At 47.1% G+C, this 20,830-nt stretch overlaps 1 long non-coding RNA gene across 1 annotated transcript; it reads left to right on the forward strand.

Moving 5' to 3' along the window:
- The first annotated feature begins 403 nt into the window (after window positions 1-403).
- LOC131896908 (uncharacterized) lies at window positions 404-20,432 on the forward strand. The gene is made up of 4 exons (XR_009375546.1): window positions 404-558; window positions 2,072-2,249; window positions 2,404-2,572; window positions 20,217-20,432. It is a non-coding gene; the product is annotated as an uncharacterized LOC131896908 (long non-coding RNA).
- Window positions 20,433-20,830: the final 398 nt, after the last annotated feature.

Here is a 20,830-nt window from a genome sequence, read left to right on the forward strand (position 1 = left end):
CAGCCCTCGAGTATCCCAGTAAGGTGGCTTATGGAGGTTCCTTTATTTCCCAAGGTCATGAACACAGACAGGCTTTACTTCCGTGGGATTCACCATCTAAGGTCTACAGTTCTATGGATTTGGGGGACATACATAGTCACATAACCACAGAGCAATCAAGCTACAAAACAGTCATTGCCCCCAAATCCTCAAGACTCTGGGTGTCAGGCAGTCTAGTCTATGCCCAGCCTGTGCCAACTACTGATCTTTCTCACGTCTATAGTTCAGCCCTGTCCAAAGTGCCAGGTGAAGGAGTCACGATTTTCAGCCTTTCGCATCCTGCTTCTTCCACTTCCTGTGATGTCATCAGACATTGTCTGTGGCATCACAAACATCAATAGCTCTCTCTTTTTTCACAGCCCAGTAATATTCCATTGTACAGGCTGCATGTTTTTATCACCTCATTGTCGGTTAACAGTTGAATTGTTTTAATTCATGACTCGAGATTAATGCTGTCATCACCTTGAAGGAAACTTTGGGGAGGCAGAGTTTCATTTCTCTTGGAAACAACGGGGCCAGGTAAAAAGTATAGACTCGACTTTCAGAAAAAATGGCCAAACTGTTTTCTAAAGTCGTCTGCACCATTCCTTCTACATGGCAAAGTTACTTCCTGCCTTTGCTTACCTTTTGTGGGGATTCTAGTGGCATGTCATGTGATTTTTGTTTTTATTTTCTCCTGGCTTAAAAATGTTGGCTCTATTTATTAATCATTCATGTAATTTCTGTGGTGACCTTTCTGTTCAAAAGTTTCACTTAAAAGTTTTGTATTTATTAGTATGGTGTGTGTGTGTGTGTGTGTGTGTGTGTGTGTGTGTGTGTGTGTGTAACATGTATGCCATGTGCATTTGTGGAGGTCAAAAGACAACCTTTGGGACTCCTTCCATGATGGATTGTGGGAGTAGAACTCAGCAGAAAATTTGCAGCCTACTCAGATGTTCATGGACAGGTGCCAAATGTCTGGTTCTATGGCCCCTGGCATAAATCTTTCTACAGGACATAACTGTCATGGTTGTCACCCTGTCTGTAGATAGGACGGACTCAATTTGAGTTAAAATCTGTGTAGTGATCTTCTCGGTTGACACTTCTTGCTGGAGTGGATATGCTCCCTCCTGTGGAGGTTTGAATGAAAACGGTCCCCATAGGCTCAAAGGAAGTGGCATTATTTGAAAGGATTAGGACATGTGGACTTTTTAGAGGAAGTATGTCACTGGGGATGGGCTTTGAGGTCTCAGAAGCTCAAGGCAGGCTCAGTGTCTCTCTCTCTCCCTGCTGCCTATGGATCTAGAAGTAGAACTCTCAGCTATCACTCCAGTACCATGTCTGCCTGCCATGATGATACTGGACTAAACTTTTGAACTGTAAGCCAGCTCCAATTAAATGCTTTCCTTTATAAGACTTGCCATGGTCATGGTGTCTTTACACAGCAATAGAAACTCTAACTAAGACACCTTCACTGCTGAGATGTGAAGTTGCCATCTCCCCTCATACTGAGCCTATCCATGCTTCTGCGATCCCCTCCCTCCTCTGAGCTCCCAGGGGTTGTCCTGTCTGGGGGTGTTGGCCACTGCTCTTGCCTGGTGTCACCAAAGCTCCTAATGTGTTCCTCTTTGCTCAGGGCTCTGCCTCCAGCGTTGAGATCTGCGGAGTGAGCTACGGGGCTGGCAGCAAGCCCCTCCTGGAGGCTGCCTTTCCTCCTCTTCAGTAAATCAGGCATTGGTGGTGGCAACAGCACCCTTCTTTGCTGTCAAGCCTTTCTCTATCCAGTGAGATATGTCTCCATTGTTCCTCCTGTTCTAGGATGGCTGGGCTTTTAGCATTTGTCACCTGCTACTGAAAGGTCCTTTGTTCTGTGTCTCGCAGGATGGAGACTGTGAGCTGGTGGAACTTTGCCTTGCATGCATGCATCACTGCTGTGCGTCAGAGGCTCAGCATTTGCTTCCTCTGGCTGTATAGAGATATACTTTCTGGCAAGTAGGGGTCCCCCTCCATGCTCCTGGCACTTAGCAAAGCTTGTCCCTTCCACTCCATCTAGCAGAGACAGAGCAAGTATGAAGAGCCCTCTACAAGGCAACCATCACCTCCTGACCGGCCTTTGCCTCCTGGTGACTTTGGGACTTCAGTGTGACTCTCACTATAGGTGGGTGAAGCTGCCTAGGTAGCCCAAGAAGATGGCCGTGTGTCCTCCGTGAACCCCTATCCACCTGTCAAGAGTAAGTCTTTCCCCGTGGTCATCCAAACACCTGTAAGTGGCTCCTAGTGCCCTCATGTGGGTGCTCTTGGTAGTTCCTTGGAGTTCTGTTCCCTTGGTGGGTCCCCAAGAGCTAGCTCTTGGAACCACTGCCTCTATCTCTTATTGAATTGTAGGCTAATTGTGGAATGACCAAGAAGTGACTCTCTGGAATCTTCCATGTGCGGCTGAGGCTACCTGCCTGGTGAAGTCAGGTAGACATTTAGTCATCATCAGCCTCTGGAAGTCAAGGTCAACACAGTGTCCAGACCCCACCTCTCTGAAGGACAGGTCTCCCATCCGCAGGTATAAGGCTGAGAGGCAGGTTGCACAGGGACACTGGTAGAAAGCTATGTGGGAGCATAGGGTCTCCACAGCAAAAATGCTGCCATGGGCTAGCCTAATCTTCTCCAGGGTGTCTCAGAACCTTCCAGCAAAACTTGTCAGCCCCTAGCTCCTTAGGACACAGGGAAGGGGTGCCAACAATTTCTCTTTTAGATACTTTCCCTTGGATCCCTCTGTCTTTTATCCCTGTTCCTCCTTCCAGGGCATGCTCCCGGTAAAGAAGCAGAGAGATGACATTTGCATGATGCTCCCCCTCCCTGCCTTTCTGTGTTTTTTTTTTTTCTGTTGTTGTTTTTTGAGATAGCTTGTATAGCTCAGGTATCCTTGAACACATGATCTTCTGCCTCAGCATCCTGAGTGATAGGCATAATTTTCTTTGTTATTTTGAGAAATTTTCTAACCCTGTCAATGTGTCAGGTCTGGTTCTAGGGCACAGGGGAGAACAAGAGAATGGTCATGTCCAAGAAGACTTGTAGTACTCTCCACTGAGCCAGTGAAGGCAGACTGGGCCCTGCTGTGGTGGCTGAAGGAGGCTTTATGTTGACTCTTCTTTATAGACATAGATAAAGAAAGCCATAATGGGTGCCTGGCCTCCCTAATGCTGTGTTCAGTGATGCATCCTGACACAGCCGCGAGAGAATTTCTAATAGAAAAAACTGTCTCATCCATGTCTGAGGTAATGATGAGATAGCCTTCCTTTCTTTCAGAAAACATTAACTGAGGGGACAATAACAGCAACTATGTCATCCCCCCTGCAGGTTGATGGCAGTGATGCAGGATGCTGGTGATTATGATGGCCTGGACAACAATAGTGCTAATGATGATTGTGGTGGTGCCACGTTGATGGGGATGATGATGGTGGAGGGGAAGATGATGCATAGTGATGATGGCGATGATTGTGATGATGATGGTAATGATGATGCTGATGAGGATGGTGATGATAACTGTTGAGGATGGTGATGATGGTGGTGTTGATGGTGAGAATGGAGAAGACAGGATGGTGATGGTTATGGCTATAGTGTTAAGGGTGATGATGACAATGAAGACAATAGTGATGACAAATGCATTGTATACTCACTTTATAACTGCCCAACACCTTTCCCTTAAGATAAGAGAACTTCACACTGAAAAGTATATATCCAGAGGTCTTGGTTCAACAATAATAAGCCTTTTGCGGGAGGAGCTGTCTCCATATAATTCCAATAGAGGACTCCACACATTTTTCCTGAAACTTCAGATTTTGAGACAGGAAAGTATGCAAGGATTTCTCCCCATTTACATCTTCAGTTTCTGGGTCTGCCTCTTGTGAATCATTTATAAATAACCTGCAGGAACTTCATCACACACATCCACAGTGTTTGGATCTGCCTGGGTTGCAAATGTCATCTCCCAAGGTGGCACAAACAAACAATTATCACGGTATTCACAGATATTACATTCAAAGTTGCTTGTCAGCCTTGGGAATATCACTTCTCTGTTTCGAAAGGCCGTTTCTGTAGGCTCAGGGTGGGACTGGCTTTGGTGTATTCTGAGATGTGACAAGATCACTGGCAAATTGCCGGAAGCATTTACCATTGAGTTTTTTGGAAGCAGGACCATGTTTGGGGAAGATAGAGTAAAGTGCACATAATAGATGCTTCTGGAACTTGTAGGTGGGGAGCAGAGCAGGCCACCATCAATGGCATGCTTAGGGCCCTGCGGTCCTCCAAGAGTTGTTGCTGGTGAAGCTGGTCACTTCCTTCTTAGAGAAAACTCTACCTTCCATCAGAGATCCTGACCTGTGAGTTGAGAAGCAGATAGGATCATGTGGCATGAGGACCAAGAACAGAGACTCAAAGACTGACATGGATATCACCAACCCTTCTCTCACACTGTGTGATATTGTGCCCAGTTGCACACTTGTAAGTGATAACAACGTATATTGAGTCATAGATATAATAAATATTAAGGAGACAAGCTGGCTAAACCATGAGAAGTCACAGCTGTTGGGAACTGGGGTCTCCTACCTCTTTGCCCGTTCCTACCACAACAGGCTGTGGACTTCAGAGCTCTGCTGACTTAAATTGCTATCCTAGAGTCTGCATCTTCCTCAGTCTGTACTTGGGGGACTTAGGAGCACTCCAACAACATAGGTCTGGAAGAAGACGGGGCTGAGTGGGGGAATTAAAGATCTCCACTGTAAGAGCATTAATTATATACTCATTAAGAGTTAAATTCAATATTCAGAAAATCCAAGCCTGAATCTTGGCTCTGTCCCTTTCTTACTGGCTTGAACTGCATGATGTTGTTATTTGGGTAGGTCCAAAAATAGTTGAATAGTTGGCAAGATCATATGGTTCAGCTTCACAGCTTTAAGGATTTAGCTCAGTCATCTGACGTTAGGTCCAGGGCTTTTGTGTGCTTAATAGAAATTGTGGAGCTACCTCTTCAGGTGGCCATGGAAACCTGGAATACAATGGGCACCTCATGGTTGAACTTCAGCCTTCACAGTGACACTTGGGTGCTGGCTTGACTCTGGAGAAGGAGTTTCCTTCCAAGGGGCAGTGTGGAGGAGGAACTAGACCAGCTCACATGCTGATACCAGGCTTGGACTGAAGTTTAAAAAGAAGTGCAGAGATGTGCCCCCAATGACAGCATCTTGCATATTGTTCTCCTGTTTCCCTTCAGAGGGATTGAAGCAAAAGCTTGGCTTTTCCCTCCCTACACTGATCTAGACATGTGTTGAGAAGCCCTGGGCTCTGAGAGCCAGAGGGAAGATACTGGTGAGCATGGGTCCCCAATGGGACTTTGTCTGTGGTCACCTCTGCTTGTGTGCTCCATCTGAGTGAAGAGCTGAGCCACAGGAATGCTCACCTTGGGGCTCACTGAGCGGTTCTGTGTGTATATGTGTGTAAAGTGGAATGCGTATGAGATGTATGTGATCTTGTGGATAGTGTTGATGTGTGGTCTGTGTGTGTGTGTGTGTGTGTGTGAGAGAGAGAGAGAGAGAGAGAGAGAGAGAGAGAGAGAGAGAGATCTGTGCATGTCATTGGATGGTGCTGATGTGGGATCTGTGATGTGTGTGAGTTCTGTTATGTGTCATGTGAATGGTATTAATGTGGGGTCTGTGGGATGTATGTGTGTGTGTGTGTGTGTGTGTGTGTGTGTGTGTGTTCTGTTATGTGTCATGTGGATGGTATTAATGTGAGGTCTGTGGGGTGTGTGTGTATGTGTGTGTGTGTGTCTGTGTGTGTGTGTGTGTTCTGTTATGTGTCATGTGGATGGTATTATGTGGGGTCTGTGGGGTGTGTGTGTGTGTGTGTTGTTATGTGTCATGTGGATGGTGTGGTGTGTGCACACACACATCATGTTTAGTACTGTAGTCAGACTGATGTCTCATAGGAACTTACTGTCAGCTAGCCTCTGTCCTGTGCTCTCTCAAGCTGCCAGGCAGAGAAGACCGTCAAGTGGGCGGGTGTTAACAGCTGCTGTTAGATTCAGCGCTGGAACCTGACATCTACTCCTAAGCACTGTCATCTTTTACAGACCAGCTCCTGCTGCTGCCTCCAGGGCATTTTGTACCCTCCCACTCAGCCATTCTTTCAGGACGTTCGCCCTGTGTGCCCTGTGTGCCCTGTGTCCTGCTTACAGGGTCAGTGTTCTGTTGAGTCATTCACTGTGTCCTGCTTACTAGATCAGTGTGCAGTACCCATAGTATTCCACACTTGCCCTTACCTCGTCAACATTTAACAAAGGGCTGGCAACATTAATAAAATCCCTTACCAGAGGGCATGGGCTCCCTCTTGCCTCTTCCTTGGACATGACTCTCTTATTGGACTGAATGCACTCAACTGTCCACTTTTCTTCCTTTGTGCATAGGAAATGTTTGTTCATCCGATGGTTGGTTTAATTTGTCCTGAAATTACTTACCCTGATGTTAGAACATTCTAGAGTTTAATGAACAGTTGAGTGTTCCTTTATTTTCCCACATTTTATCATAATACTCAAACCCACTTCATGCAATGTTTGACAAATGTAAAAGTCAGTTATTACCAAAAGTGCTTAAATTAAAGCCGCAGCTACACGTTTATTGGCTAGTGGTCTGGGAAGGCAGAGGACCTTCTCTCCACCCTCTTTTTTCCCTTTTTCTGTCCTTCCCTCCTTTGCCAGCTTCCACCTGGAGACCACATGTCTACCCTGTCTTTTTTTTTTTTTCTGGGTGGGGACTGTAACAGCTGCAGTTTCCTGCTTGACATCTGGGTGGGGGTGGGGAGAGGGGAAGTGACCCTTATAGCTGGGCATACTTGTCTGCAGAGGCTGAAAGATGGGACTTCAGCTCCTACATGAGGATTTCCTGATGCAAGCCTGGCCACAGCCCATCTTCTGGTCATGCTGTCCCTCCAGGACTTGGATGGCTTGGCTACTGGATGGAGTCTTTGTCCCTGTCCCAGGACTTAGTAAGAAGCAGCATGGAGTGAGGATGTAGCTCCTAGGGTGGAAAACACAGCTTAAGCCTTCTTCCTTGTGGTGAGGGAACTGATGGGCAGGGCCTTACTGTACAGGGTACTGCTGGGTTTGGGCCAGACTGCTTCTCTTATGATCAGCTGGTCCAGGAGCTCCATTCTGGGAGGAGAGGAGTCTGGAGAGCCAGGTCAGCATCCAGGGCAGTGTTTCCTGAGCAGGAAAACTCATGGAAGTCAGGAGAACCTATTATTAAGGCAAGGGCAGCCCACTCAGAGACAGAGCTGACAGGCAGAGGGATGTAATGCTGGCTGAGGAAGTAGTGGACAGTCTAGTGGGGTTGGAGGTGAGGGACTTGGGAGAGGCCCCCTGTGCTGACAAGATGACTCCTCTCTTATCTCTCTATGTCATGCAAAGAACTCTACAAGGTCACCCTCTAGAGATAATCTGCCTTTCCACAAACTCTATGCCTCCTACAATCTCTCCACTACTGGCCCACCCCAGTAGTTCATGTAGTGAAAGCTGGACGTAATCTTTCTCCAGATCTGCCATGTTCAGCCTGAAGACTTCTGGGCAATAATGAGCTGGTGCAAGGGGCTTTTCCTAAAGTACCATGGCCAATGTAAAAGTGTTGACTCCATTCCGGTGGTGCAGACCACAACATGCTTGAATACCAACCCTCTGCTCTCCATCCCGGCATGGCTCTGGAGTGCCTCAGGCCTGGATACAAGCCTGAAGAACATGTGGCCACTGAAGGCAGCTCTTGGTGGCAGTCTGGCCACTCAGGAAGTAGTTCTGGCTGAGTCCTTGGGAGGGTCTGGGAAGTATGAGGCCCACAGCATAGGGAACCCAGAGAGGAGCTTGCCAGTCATCCTGCCTCAGTGGAAGGGGATGGTCAGAAGCTGACAGCAGCTCCATCTGCCAGGAAGTGTGTGTCTGGGTGGAGTGCCTCAGCTCAGGCACCGGCTGTCTCTCACAAGTCAGCCCCTACTTAAAAATTCCATGTGTGGTGTTAGAAGGAGATAGAGAATGACCAGGCTAAGCTGAGCCTTGCCTGGCCAGTGTCTCCTAATCCTTCTCCCACTTCCAGCCTAAGAAACCTACCCTGTCTGTCCTTCAAAGCTGCAGTGTGGGGGTCTCTACTGACCCTCAGCTTTCTTGCCTGGAACATCAAGGCTGCCATCAGAATGTCACATCTCTGCTTAGCCATTGCCACATCTGATACCCATCCACAATGTCTGCTACAGCTTGGGTTTGCCAATACCTCTCTGTAAATGAGGGACTGATGAGGAGGTCGGGGTGACAGGCAGAGAGAGGGGTCATCTGCATGAGACCCAACCCAAAGCAGTCAACCACTCAGACCAGCTGAAAGCTCACTCTGGGTGGCTGCCAGCAGCCCCTGGGGCTGCTTGGGTAGAGATTCTGTCCCCCATCGAGCTCCCACCAAATGCAGTTAATGGCTTGGAGCTATAGGCAATTGAAAATCCTCTGGACTGCCACTAAAGGCACCCATTCCATGGCTGGTAGACAGCTCAGCTGGGAAGTGCTGGAGTGTCCACCTGGGGTTCATTTCTGGACTTTCCAGGAGCAAGCCAAGAGACTCAGGCATGTGGCCCGGAGTTTGACTAGCCTTAGAATACCTAGCAGGTCATTTCTTCTACATCATGCTGGTCCCTAAGTCATCGAGGCCAGCCCAGCTCCAAGGAGGGGAGAGTTAGACTGTCCCTGAGGCAAGCAGAAGAGGGTCATCCCCAGCAAAAAGAACAAGTGAGTCTCAGAGAGGTATAGCCTATGCCATGTGACAGCTGAGCTTTGCTGAGGCCCAATAAAGTGCTGTTGTTCCAGTGCATCGCCATGTTCAACTCCATCTGCCCCCACCTCATCAACCACCATGAGACCAGCATTTCTGTTCATTCTCCACATGCCCTCAACACCAAGTAGATGGCCTTGCACACAGCACTGACACAACATGAAACAGCGAAATCACAGCACAATGTCACTTGCAGGGAGGAGGTGTCCCCAGGGCCCAAGCATGCCCTCTACCTTGCTGGGTCAGAAACACTCCCCAGGATCTGGGCAAGGTGTGTGCAAGTTGCCAAGTGATTCTGCTGGATCAGGAAGGTCATGTTAATTAGTATGCAATCCCACCACTGCAACAAAAGACAGGCAACAGGTTCTCAGTTTTTAGGCACTGAGATGGGGGGACACGGTCACTCATCCCAGGCATCTAGAGTAGCAGGGGCAGTGAGAGGGGGACTTCTTGTAACTAAACTTAGAATTAGCAGGATGCTAGTTCCATCATAATGTCAAAGGCAAGCAGCTCATCTGAGCAGTAATTAGGGCTCGCTGTTCTGAAACTCACTAATAATATCTTATACTTATAAATATGACTGCAAAGTTGGAGTGGCTCATGTGAACTGAACATGCTCCATAGTGTCTGGAGTCTCCCAGGACTATCCCAGGAAGTTGTGAAAGGCAAACCCAAGCATCCCAGTGGCCAATGCAGAAATGCACAGTGCTTGAATGTGATTGTAGGATTATTCTGAGCTGCTTCCTTGCATGTCACTGACAGCCATGTCAGTCTATTGGCTGGCACGGGCTCCCCCATGGCAGATGGTAGGTGGCTGTCCCTGAACATTAGCTCAGTGCATTCACCCTCATAAAGCACACTAGATATTAAAAAATGTGCTTTACCGAATCATTTTGAGATGCTTTTTCGGATTCTGAAAACTCCACGTATTCCTGATTTGTTGTTTGCCAAAAACTGTGCCAATGGGATGTGCTTTCTGTTGGCGACAGCCCCGTCATACTCCAAGAAAGACGTCAAAGGAATAGGCTTTTTTTTTTTCTTTCAGGAAAAGAGCTATGTTGTGAATTAATTCCCACCAGCAGCCTACCGCTAATGAGTGCCTCTGCTCTCTTTATCGGGGTTGAAACCCGGGTCCTTCTTTTCTACTCTTCACCTCAGCAGGTTTCTGCTCCTTCAGAGTCTCCATGTTGCCATCTCTAGGCAGGAGGGCACCATCTGCCTTGAAGGGCTCTTGAGCGATTGGATGAGATTACAAATAGGCAATGCGTGGTGCCCTGAGCACCCCACAAGTGTGAAGTTCACTAGTACAAGGGCCAAACCATCCTTCTGAGTTTTTCAGGTGCTTCTCTGTGACTCCAAGGGCAGGCTCAGACACTGGCTCACTGCCCATGTTCTTGTTATGAAGTGGCTCATTTCCATGGGAGGAGACAGAACCTGGTGTAGAAAGGAAGGCTGCAGACATTATGTCCAATGTAAGCCTGGGGGGAGGCTGCTGAACCACAGAGCTTGGAATTTGAATCATCTTGAGATGCCACCCAGCCCTGCGCATGGAAGCTGCCTCGTGAAGGGAAGATAGCGGTCACCGTCACAGTAACTATGTCTTCCAGATGTTGGCATGTGTATCATCTCAGTGCGTCCCCCAGGTCTGTGCATAGGGCTTTCTCATGGAGGATGTGCCGCCATCATTGCTTTGGAAAAAAATGGAGGCCATTTGGAGCTGAGTGACTGGCAGGACAGTACAACTCCATGAGTGAGGCTCAAGACTGTGATCCCCCTTTTCAGGCACTTTAAAACCAAGGATCACCCCAATACTTCTAGAGTTAGAATAAGTAACCACACCCCCAAAGGTCTTCTGTTCCCAGGTGGCTCTTTCCTCAAGCTGTGATTAGAGCCAATGCATTATCATAAGTCCCTAACATGTGACATATGTTTGTCACTGTGTCCTCTTCTAAGCATTGCTGACAACATCAAGTGAGTGACCATGACCTAGACAAAAACACCTGGGTTTCCCTTTAAGGAAGATTGAGGTCTTGAACCTGACCCATAGCCTAGTGCCACTCAGTGTTCAGAAAAACCAGAGCTGGGCAGGATCTCCCAATCCCTGGGAACTTAGACTTGGAGATGTTGATTTTTCAGGAGCCCTTTACCATCTGCAATGCTTGGAGAGGGGACAGCACTCAGAGGATGGACAGAGCTGAAATCCACAGGATCCACACACAGAGGCACTCCCTATTGAACAAGAAATCACCCTATGTCCTAAATAAAGATTCAAAGTAAGAGCTCCCTCTAAACTACTTCCAGCCAGCAAAGATGATCTAAGGCTTTGTTGCCAGACCACAAAACAGTCAGCCCCTGACATGCAAGAAGACGCCCCAAAGCTCCAAGTCTTAAGAGTTATGTGCTCATTTTACCTTTCTATGATCTCCCCATGGGGTTGCAGGCAGCTAGGCAGTTCTATGAGACCTGGCTACCAAACGCATGTGACAGTGGCTGCTGGCATTTAATAGCCCTGTCCAGGTGATGGTAGCCTTGAGCTTGGAGGACAGTTGGTCCATGCACCCCTCTTCCTCCTGTGGCTACCTGATATCTGCTGAAGTGTACAAGATATTATGAGATCTGTGTCAGGATTCACACATTGTTTCTGCTACAGTTGTTGGCCAAAGCATATCCTAAAAACCTCCCCAAGTTTAGAGATACAGAAGACGAGAGAAGGATTAGTTTTCCAGGCCCTCAAACACCAGCTGAAAAGAAAATTCAGTTCTACAAGTTGAGCTCAGAGTCCTTGTTTGAAAGTCAACCGAAACCAGTTCTCCCCCTAAACAGGTCACAACACCCGTGCTAGGGAAACCCTGAAAACCAAAGCCAAACTGAGCTGCACTTGACATGGAAGAAAGTGCCCAGCTCAGGCCTTGCTCCCCAGAACATTCCTTAACATGCCCAGAGTTTATTCATTTCTTGCTCTTTCAATTCAAACGCCACTTCAACGCCAATTTAATCTAATCTCTATATTTAAATCTGAAAGCTCCTGCCAGCTGAATTGCATGTTTTTGCAGAATTAAGCTTAAAACCAAGGAGTGGTGGTGGGGGCGGGGCGGAGGAGCGTCTCCAGGGCAACAGCACACAACATCTCAAAGGCGAGTCAGCTGTGCTCCGGCTTGGCTTTGGAATAGGTGGGTGTTAATGGTACTGGGAGAACTCTAGTTACCAACAGACACCCATCTGGGTTACGCCATGTTTAATGTCACCATGTATTAAAGACTCCCATGTACTGTAAGAGAAGTGGTGCTAGGTACTATGGGTAATTATCTCCTCTAAGTCAATTCAGGCTCTGAATAGGGGGGCTACATGGGGCAGGGCAATGTGAAGAGGCCCCTTCCACAAGACTTATGTTTCAAAAGATTCGCTTTAGAGTCCCAGACAGAAAGAGAGGCCCAGCCGGGAAGTTTGCTGACAATCAGGATCCTTTATAACATCTGTCTGGCTTGGCCATGGGACCGGAGTTCCCTCCAGAAGCCACTGGGGTTACAGCTCAGCATCAGCTCTTAGCTGTTTTTAGTGATTTTTGTGTCTCTTACAAATGCACCTTGCCACTCTTTGGTTCCAGTATCTCTTTCCTTAGACATGTTTGTTTCCTGCAAGCCATTCATCCCAGAGCGTTTACCTAGCCAGCCAAGTGTACTGTTGGATCAGAAGCACATACATGTGGCAGAAGACTGTCTTTGTTCTGGATTCTCAGATAACCAAGAACTATGTGAGGTATCATGTCCCTTGGTAGGTCTCCTCTCTTCCACTGGAAAAGCTCTGGATCTGATTTGTCCTGAGGTCTTCTCCCAGGAATGTTCCTTGGATATCTGCTGCAGGAGCAAAGAGCTTGTCTTTGGGAGGGACAAGTATCTTCACCTTCCTTCCTCAAAACACATGAATGCATGGAAAGTTCAAGGTCACAGCTACTTGATGAGGTGATTTAAATTTGATTTCACACTTTCTGGTTCATCTTCAGCCCCTACATACAGCATCTCAGGCAGGGTCTGCCATGTTTTAGCAGCTCACAGAAAGACTCCTGGGTTCAGGTAAGGTTCCTGTCTTTCTGGTTCCACAGAGAACAATTGCAAAGTTCTCTGGTGGGAGGAAATGGGGAAGGCAAAAGACTCTCTGGTCAGGGCCTGTGTTTCTTTTAGGTTAAGAGGGAGCTGGGGCAAGAGAGAAGCTACTGAAATGAGAAGCTGCTATGACAGATCTATGTCATGTCCTTGGGGGCAATTGTCTCTGGGATTCCAGCCATCAGTGGCTGTCTGAAGGCAAAGAATGGAAATGCAAGTGAGATCAGGCCTGAGTTACACAGAAATAGTACAGGGCCAGGAAGAAAATAGCTCCGCCATTTTACTATCCCCAAAGCAAAGATATTTTGTGTCCATGTACTACTGGCAGGATACTTGCAGGCAGATCGGAAATCGTGCAGATCCATGAAGCTCAATCTGTGGCAAAGCCTGTTTGTAAATTCATCTTGCTTGTTTCCTTGGAATGTCTTGCCTTCAGCAAATCAGCCTGCACATAGCATCCATGGGGAAGCTGTAAAACGCAAAGCGTCCGAGCCAAATCAAGTCCCAGCATCCTCAGATCCTTATTCTCTGTGTCAGGATGATGATGCAGGCTGGCACAGGCTGGTATGTTGTCCTTGGGAGAATACGACACTGCTACCATAGTGTCACAGGGTCCCCAGTCACAGGTCCTTCAACTGAGTATGCATGTATAGAGCATGTTGGAACACATCCCACAGAATTTTCTCTAACTGGCTCTTCCCAATCCCCACCAAGCTCTGTGTTCAGACAAGCTGCCCCCATTACTGTCACCTACCAGAGGGCCACCCCACTGTATCAGGAAAAAAACCAAGTACCCTAGGCAACTCTGGGAAATGGGAACTACTCAATAAGTTTATATATCTCTTAGATGGAGTTGGCATTTTCTTTGGGCTGCCAAGCGACTCCCAAATAAAGACATGCAGACTTATTCTTAATTACAAATGCTCAACCTTAGCTTAGATTTATCCTACTGGCTCTTTTTGCTTTGGGATTTTTTTTTTTTTTTTTTTTTTTTTTTTTTTTTTTTTACCTTTCAACCTGTATGTCCTACTTTCCTGCTTCCTCCATGTCTGTCTGTCTGGCCCCTGGTGTCTCTTTTAAATTCTTCCTTCTACTATTCTCTCTGCCCAGAAGTTCCTCCTATACCTCCTCCCTCCCTATTGGCTATTTGGCTTTTTATTAGACTAATCAGATACCTTAGGCAGGCAAGATAAAACAGCAACACATCTTTACATAGTTAAACAAATATTCTTAATCTCTCTCTCTCTATATATAGATAGATGATAGATAGATAAATAGATATAGATATTAATACACACAGATATGTATATGTAGATGTAGATAATACACATGTATGTATGTATGTGTATATACATGTACACATATTTACATCTCCACCTCTTATTTATTTTGTCATTCTGAAACTGAATACTGTCTTCTATATACTCATTTACTTCCATGTGGTATTCTTCAACTGGTCATCTCAGGAGGAACTCATAACCTCCCTCAGAGTGAGATTGTCCCTTGGGAACTCTGTCGGAGCATCACATCTCAGGCTATGACCAGATGCGCGGTCAGTCCCCGGCCCCACCAGAGCGAATCCCAGCATGAGCTGTGGGTCTGGAGGTTCTGAGGCTTGTGCCTGGCTTACCATGTGCTTTGCTCTGGACTTTAACATAGGAAGAAATTGCAGGAACTTACAGCACCATGGGCGTTGAACAAAGTTCCTTTGGGGCAGTGCTCAGAGATCATAACCTGTTTTCCCATGGGACCAAAGCTGACAAATACCAGATTGTAATTATTATACGGAACACCCACATGGGTAGTTCTTCCTCCAGTTAATTCATCCGGAGGCACATGTGCATGCATGAATATGTGCCTCTGTATGTGTGAGTGTGTGCATCTCTGCATGTGTGAAAGCTGTATGTGTGCAAATGTGTGAGTGTGTATGAATATGTGACCATGAGAATCTGCACGAATATGTGTGTGCATGTGTGTGTCAATACATGCACGTATGTGAGTGTGTGTATGTGAGTGCACAGGTGTGTGCATGCATGTGTGTGAGTGGGTCCTATGAGAACAAAATGCCCCCAGGGACCTTCCATAATCTCCTCCTTCTTACCATACTTCCTGGGCAAGGGCCTACCACTTAGTGCTGCAGGCTGAGGAGGATCTCCCCTGATGTGGCAGATTTCTGGGTAGGTGTCCTGGGCTGGCTGTGCATCCAGGGCTCCTCTCCCACATCACTAAGTGTACTTCAGTGCAGATATCACCCCTGGGATGAAGATGAGGGATGAGGTGAGGGCGGAGTTGACACCACCAAGGGCTTTTTGCCAAGAGAGAGAGAGGAGTGGGAAGGAAGGGGGAAGGATGGAGGGAAGAAAGAAAAAAGAAAGGGAAGAGTGAAAAGAGGGAAGAGAGAATGAAAAGGAATATGGAAGAGGAAAGATAAGAGGAAAGAGGAAAAGGAAGGAAGGAGAGAACAGAAGTAGGGAGGAGGAGACAGGAAAGAGGGACAGGAAGATGTGTGGTTGACATAGTCAAGTTAAGAAGCCTTTGCAGAGAGGTGGTAGTTCCAGCCATGTGACTGAGCTCAGTGGCCCAGGGTGAATATGTCTTCCTGTTCTATACCCTTGGAATGAACCAACCACAGATCCAAACATTTCAACAGACTGTCCTTCTGTACTAAGCTTGGGTAGACTTTGTTATCTTCCTCCTCATTATCCCCAGAACAATGTAGCTCCTGCTTACAGGGCAGCGACATCACATCAGGTGATGAGGGTCTAAAGCCTGAGAGAGGGTAGACACAGATTGCATGCAAACACGATTTCTTTCATTATAGAGATAAGAGCATCCTTGGATCTTCGTATCCGGGGAGGGGGGTAGGATGGGAGGGATAGGGTGTTCCTGGATACCATAGGGATGTGGGGGGTCAACTGCAAGATGGAAAAGGGAGAGGTTGGAGCCTTGGACTGTTTTCTGAGCTGGGAGTGACTAGATGATGAGCAGAAGGAGCAAGGAAGGATGAAGAAGGGCAGAGCATGTAGGGTGAGAGGAGCACGTGTTATGGGCAATGTCTAGAGATTCACTGTGGTATTGGCTGAGACAGGGAACTGGAACTGGGGAGCAGTCCAGGAGGAGCCAACCTGTTACTCTCTGTGTAGTCTGGATAACTGCTCAGACCTCTTCCTGAAGACCCTTGGACCCTAGGATCAGCCCCTTTCAGTCTCTTCAGTGTGGGGAGATAGAGAGGGATCTTGTGAGTTCTGCAGGTGTATTATTCAGTGTTCTCTACAGTCACAGAACTTATAGAATGAATCTCTCTCTCTCTCTCTCTCCTCCTCCATATATATATATACATACATACATATGTGTATATAGGTATATACATATACATATATGTGTATATAGGTATATGTATATGTGTGTATATCTATATCTATATCTTTATCTATATATCTATATATATGAATTTATTGGACTGACTTACAGGCTATAGTGCAACAATGAACAATGGCTAGCTGTGAATGGAAAGTCCAAGGATCTAGTAGTTGCTCAGTCCACATGGCTGGGTGTCTCAGCTAGTTTTCTGTAATCTGCTGGAATCCCAAAGACATAGTCTCCAATACCAGTGAAGGAATGGATGTGCTGACAAGGTGAGGGCAAGCAGATGAAAAATGAATGAATCCTTCCTTCTTCCACCGTCCTTACATATGCTTCTAGCAGAAGGTGTGGCCCAGAGTAAAGGTGTGTCTTCCTGCCTCAAGATCTGGATTGCAAGTGTGCCCTCCATTTCTGGATTGTAGTTCATTCCAGATATAGTCTAGTTGACAACCAAGAATGACCACCACAGCAGGTGTCCGTTCCCAGGGTTGGAGGCATGTAGAACCCTGTTATTTTTCCCCTCTGTTCTTATTCATTCCTTTCAGGAAATGTCCCTGAATGGGAGGATACAAGGAGGTGAAGTACCATTGCCACCATTTATGTGTAGACCAGGACAGAAATCATGGTGATACAGACACCCTACCTACCCATCATGCCAGTGCTCTGGGTCTTCCAAGACCTCTTTGTAGGAGTTAGATATCTGCACTAAACATGATAAAAGATTTTCCTCAGGCCAAGTTGAAGGTTGGCCCCTTGCAGGTGTGTGGCCCTCAGTGGACGCACCCTCAGCAGCCACCACAGGCCTGTGTAGCTCCCCCCAGCACTTCCTTCAGCTCCTGAAGGACCTGAAGTCTCTCAGCCTTCCTTTTGCTGTTTCAGAGGCTGCTCCCCTAGCCACAGGCGCAGAGTAGAGAATGAGTCTCCTCTCTTGGTAGCCACACCTGTAGGGAAATCCCCTGCTTTCATCTACTGGGTAGGGGTGGATGAAGACAAGAGTCAAGAGTGCTGGGAAATAGGGTTTTTTTCCCATTAAAAGAGGAGGCTGGAGGCACTGGGAAGGAGAGGGAAGCAGAGAGTTCAGTTCTTCCCTGCCAGGGGAGAGCAAGCAAAGGAAGACACCGTGGAATTGAGAATTTTTGCTGTAGGCATTTTCTCTCTTTGAAAACTATTCTAAGAGCAGGACTGTGCCAAGTGACTCCTAAGTCTAAATCCTGGGAGGAATTTGCAAATCGAAAACTGAACTCCATTTGCTTAAGTCGGAAGGAAGGCTCAGAGTCACTCTTGTTCAGATGGTTTTCCTCCATTTGAGAGTCTGTAGATAGAGGCACAGTTCCTGGAGCAGCTCGTGTTGCAGAAAGCCACAGTCTTAGGAAAACCCAGTCCTGCATCTACCCAGCAGATTTGCCTCAAAACCTGCCTGCAACCCTGACTGCTTCCTGGGAAACTGGGCTCCCAGGACATGGGCATCCTGCCTGCAGCATGCTGGGTGTAGGGAAATGACAGTCACTAAGGTCCAGAGCACAGGACCAGGATTTCATATCTCGAGTCACTCATGTTCCCAACTGCTTGTGGCATGTCTGTCCCAAATGGGAAACTGGGGCTCAGATAATTGAAGTATTGAGCCTGAAGATTGTTGAGTCTGAATGGCAACCAAGATGCCTGTGTGTGTTTTTTCTATATGCTACTGTGTGGCTTCCCTGTGAGCCAAATAAAGGGAAAAATAAGAAAAAGAGAAAAGTAGGAAGGGCAGGATGGAGGAGGATTGGGAGAAATGGAGGAAGGGATGGAGAGATGGAGGGATGAGGAAGGAGGGAGGGAAGGGAGAAAGGAAGGAAAAAGGAAAGTTGAGAGATGAAGAGAGGAAGTGAGGGGAAAGGAAAGAAGAACAGAAGAAGGAAGGAAGGAGGAAGGTGGGAAGTCAGGGAGGAAAGTTAAAAGGAAGAAAGACAAAGAGAAAGGAGGGAGGGAGAAAGGGAGGGAAGGAGGAAAAGAGGGAAAGAGAGAGAGGAGGCGGACCTCACTTTGGGTCTGACACCCTCATGACTGTTTAGACCCTCTTTACATATGAAAGGCTTTCAAAAACCTCATCCATTTTTACTGTTTCCCCAACCTGATCAGCCACAGGGATGCTTCAAAGTTGTCTAGAGCCAAGGTGGTGTTCCATGAGGGTTTCCATGAATTCTGTGCCAAGTGGATCTGGTTGACCTGTCTTGGGTCCGAGGAGCCTGCCTAGCATTGAGCAGACTTGGTTTGGCTGCCTTTCCTCTGGGCATGTGGATTATGATGGAGGGATCCTCTCTCTGACCCTTGCAGATTGGCAGTGACATACTTCAGGATATTATCCACAGCCTGATCTACTCGCTGTCCCATCAAACACTGACTGGGAACCTAATCCAGGGTCCAATGGAGACTTAACTCTCTTTCCCATCTCTTATGCTCTGGAGTGTTTCTCAGCTTCTCTTGGTGGCTTCTGATATTGATATCTAACTGAAAGTGTACCTGCACTGTTCCATCCCTATCCTTGGTGCCCCCTCTTAAGGTTCAGACCTCCCTGGAGTTAGTGAGCTGGACAGCATGCATATCTCTCAGTATGCAAGTAGAGGAAAAGTTTGGCTACACTTCTAGGTCATAGTCCATAATTGAAGGAAGTCATAGCAGTAACTCAAACAGGAACCTGGAGCAGAAACCATAGAGGAAGGTTGCTTGCTGGCTTCCTCTCTGGCCCATGCTTAGCTAAGTTTCTTAAGAGCCCAGGGCCACCGGGCATCAGTGGTGCATGCCGGGCATCGGTGGTGCACACCTTTAATCCCAGCACTCGGGAGGCAGAGGCAGGTGGATCTCTGTGAGTTCGGGGCCAGCCTGGTCTACAGGGTGAGATCCAGGACAGGCACCAAAACTACACAGAGAAACCCTGTCTCAAAAAACCAAAACCAAAACCCAAACCAAACCAAACAAAACAAAAAGCCCAGGGCCACAAGCCTAGGGATGGTGATGCTCACAGTGAGCTGGGCTCTCTTGCATAAATGTCAGTCAAGACAGTTTCTCATAGACATGGCCACAGGCAAAAGTGTTAGACAACACTTCAACTGAAGCTTTTCTCAGATGACTCTAGGTTGTGTCGAGTTGGGAGTTAAAAAATAACTAGCGCATTCGCAACATGCTAGGGGTAGGCCTTTGGGCCACATCCACACCATTTCTCTGTGTTTCTGCATGAGGTAGGTATTGCCTTTTAGAAGCTGGTCCATCTGGAATACAGTCTTTAGTTAGTCACATCCAGGAGAAGCTTAAGGAATGATGTGAAAATGGGTTGAACTGGAAAATATTAAGCAAGATGGCCTAAGTTTAGGAAGTCAAATATCCCATGCTCTTTCTAATGTGCAGAAGCTGACTTCCAGTTTTTATGTGTGTGTGTCTATGTGGGGTGAATCTGTTTAGGCCAGGAAACCAGAAAGCAGCCTGTGTGTGTGTGTGTGTGTGGGGTTATCAAAATGAGGCTTTTAGGGGAGGGGGAACGGTAGCAGAATATATGCTATGTACAGTTATATAGATATGAAAAGGGAATGTTCGAGTTAGACCAGACTGAGTGGGGATGGGAGGAGGAGAGAATTGGGGAAAGCCAGGAGGAAGCCTGGTACTTTGAAACTCAATTAATAATAAGTAAATAAATGGAATTAATGGATAGCAAGGAAAATAAAAGAAACTGCATTTACTTCTGCCAGAAGCTGGCCAAATTCATCAGTCAGCTTTACTCCCTGCAGGGGACTGAGAAGTCTGTCCTCCTTGGCCTGGAGAGGGAGGAAGATGTGAATACTTGCAAATTGTGTTAGGCAGGCTGAGGAGGTGTCACAGGGATCCTGTTCTGAGGCATTGGGTTTGAGAATCTTCCCTACAGGATGGACATCAGGATCACCAGGCATCTCCAGATGTCATGAAAGCTGAACCACAGATCCAGAGACCTTGGGTCCAGAAGAGACTTCTCTTTCCACAGAAATACGAAGGCAAACATTGATTGTCACCCAAGGCCACGGCTTCCTTACTCCCAGAGCTGACTTGACACGTACCAGGACTGTAATAATAAAAACACGAGTCTTAATGACCATTCTGGAAGAAACTGTCAGTGACATTTTGTGGAGTTTGCTTGTTTTCTTCTCCAGCTTAGAAATGTAAACAGCCCGCAGGGAAATTTCTTCTTCATTTTTTAAATAGAAAAATAAAAAACATTTTCTTCTTATAATTCACCTGAAAATGTCATGCTTAACTTCTGAGCCGTCTCCAAGCTTTCTGCCGTCTGAGGAGCAGAACTGGCCCCACACAGAGCCTCGGGGGTTGGGTCTTGTTTACTTTGAATTGCTGAACGTTTTAATGAAATCGCATCTGCACTTGGTGAATTCTCCATCTACGGTGTGGCTATAAGCTGGTCCGGGCTCACATGGACTTGCCGGCACTGGCTCACGTGTGTAATTACCTAGCCCTTGTTGACATGGAATCAGAACGCAAATGCCACAT

This window comes from Peromyscus eremicus, chromosome 20, assembly GCF_949786415.1.
Source record: "Peromyscus eremicus chromosome 20, PerEre_H2_v1, whole genome shotgun sequence".
Classification (NCBI taxonomy): domain Eukaryota; kingdom Metazoa; phylum Chordata; class Mammalia; order Rodentia; family Cricetidae; genus Peromyscus; species Peromyscus eremicus.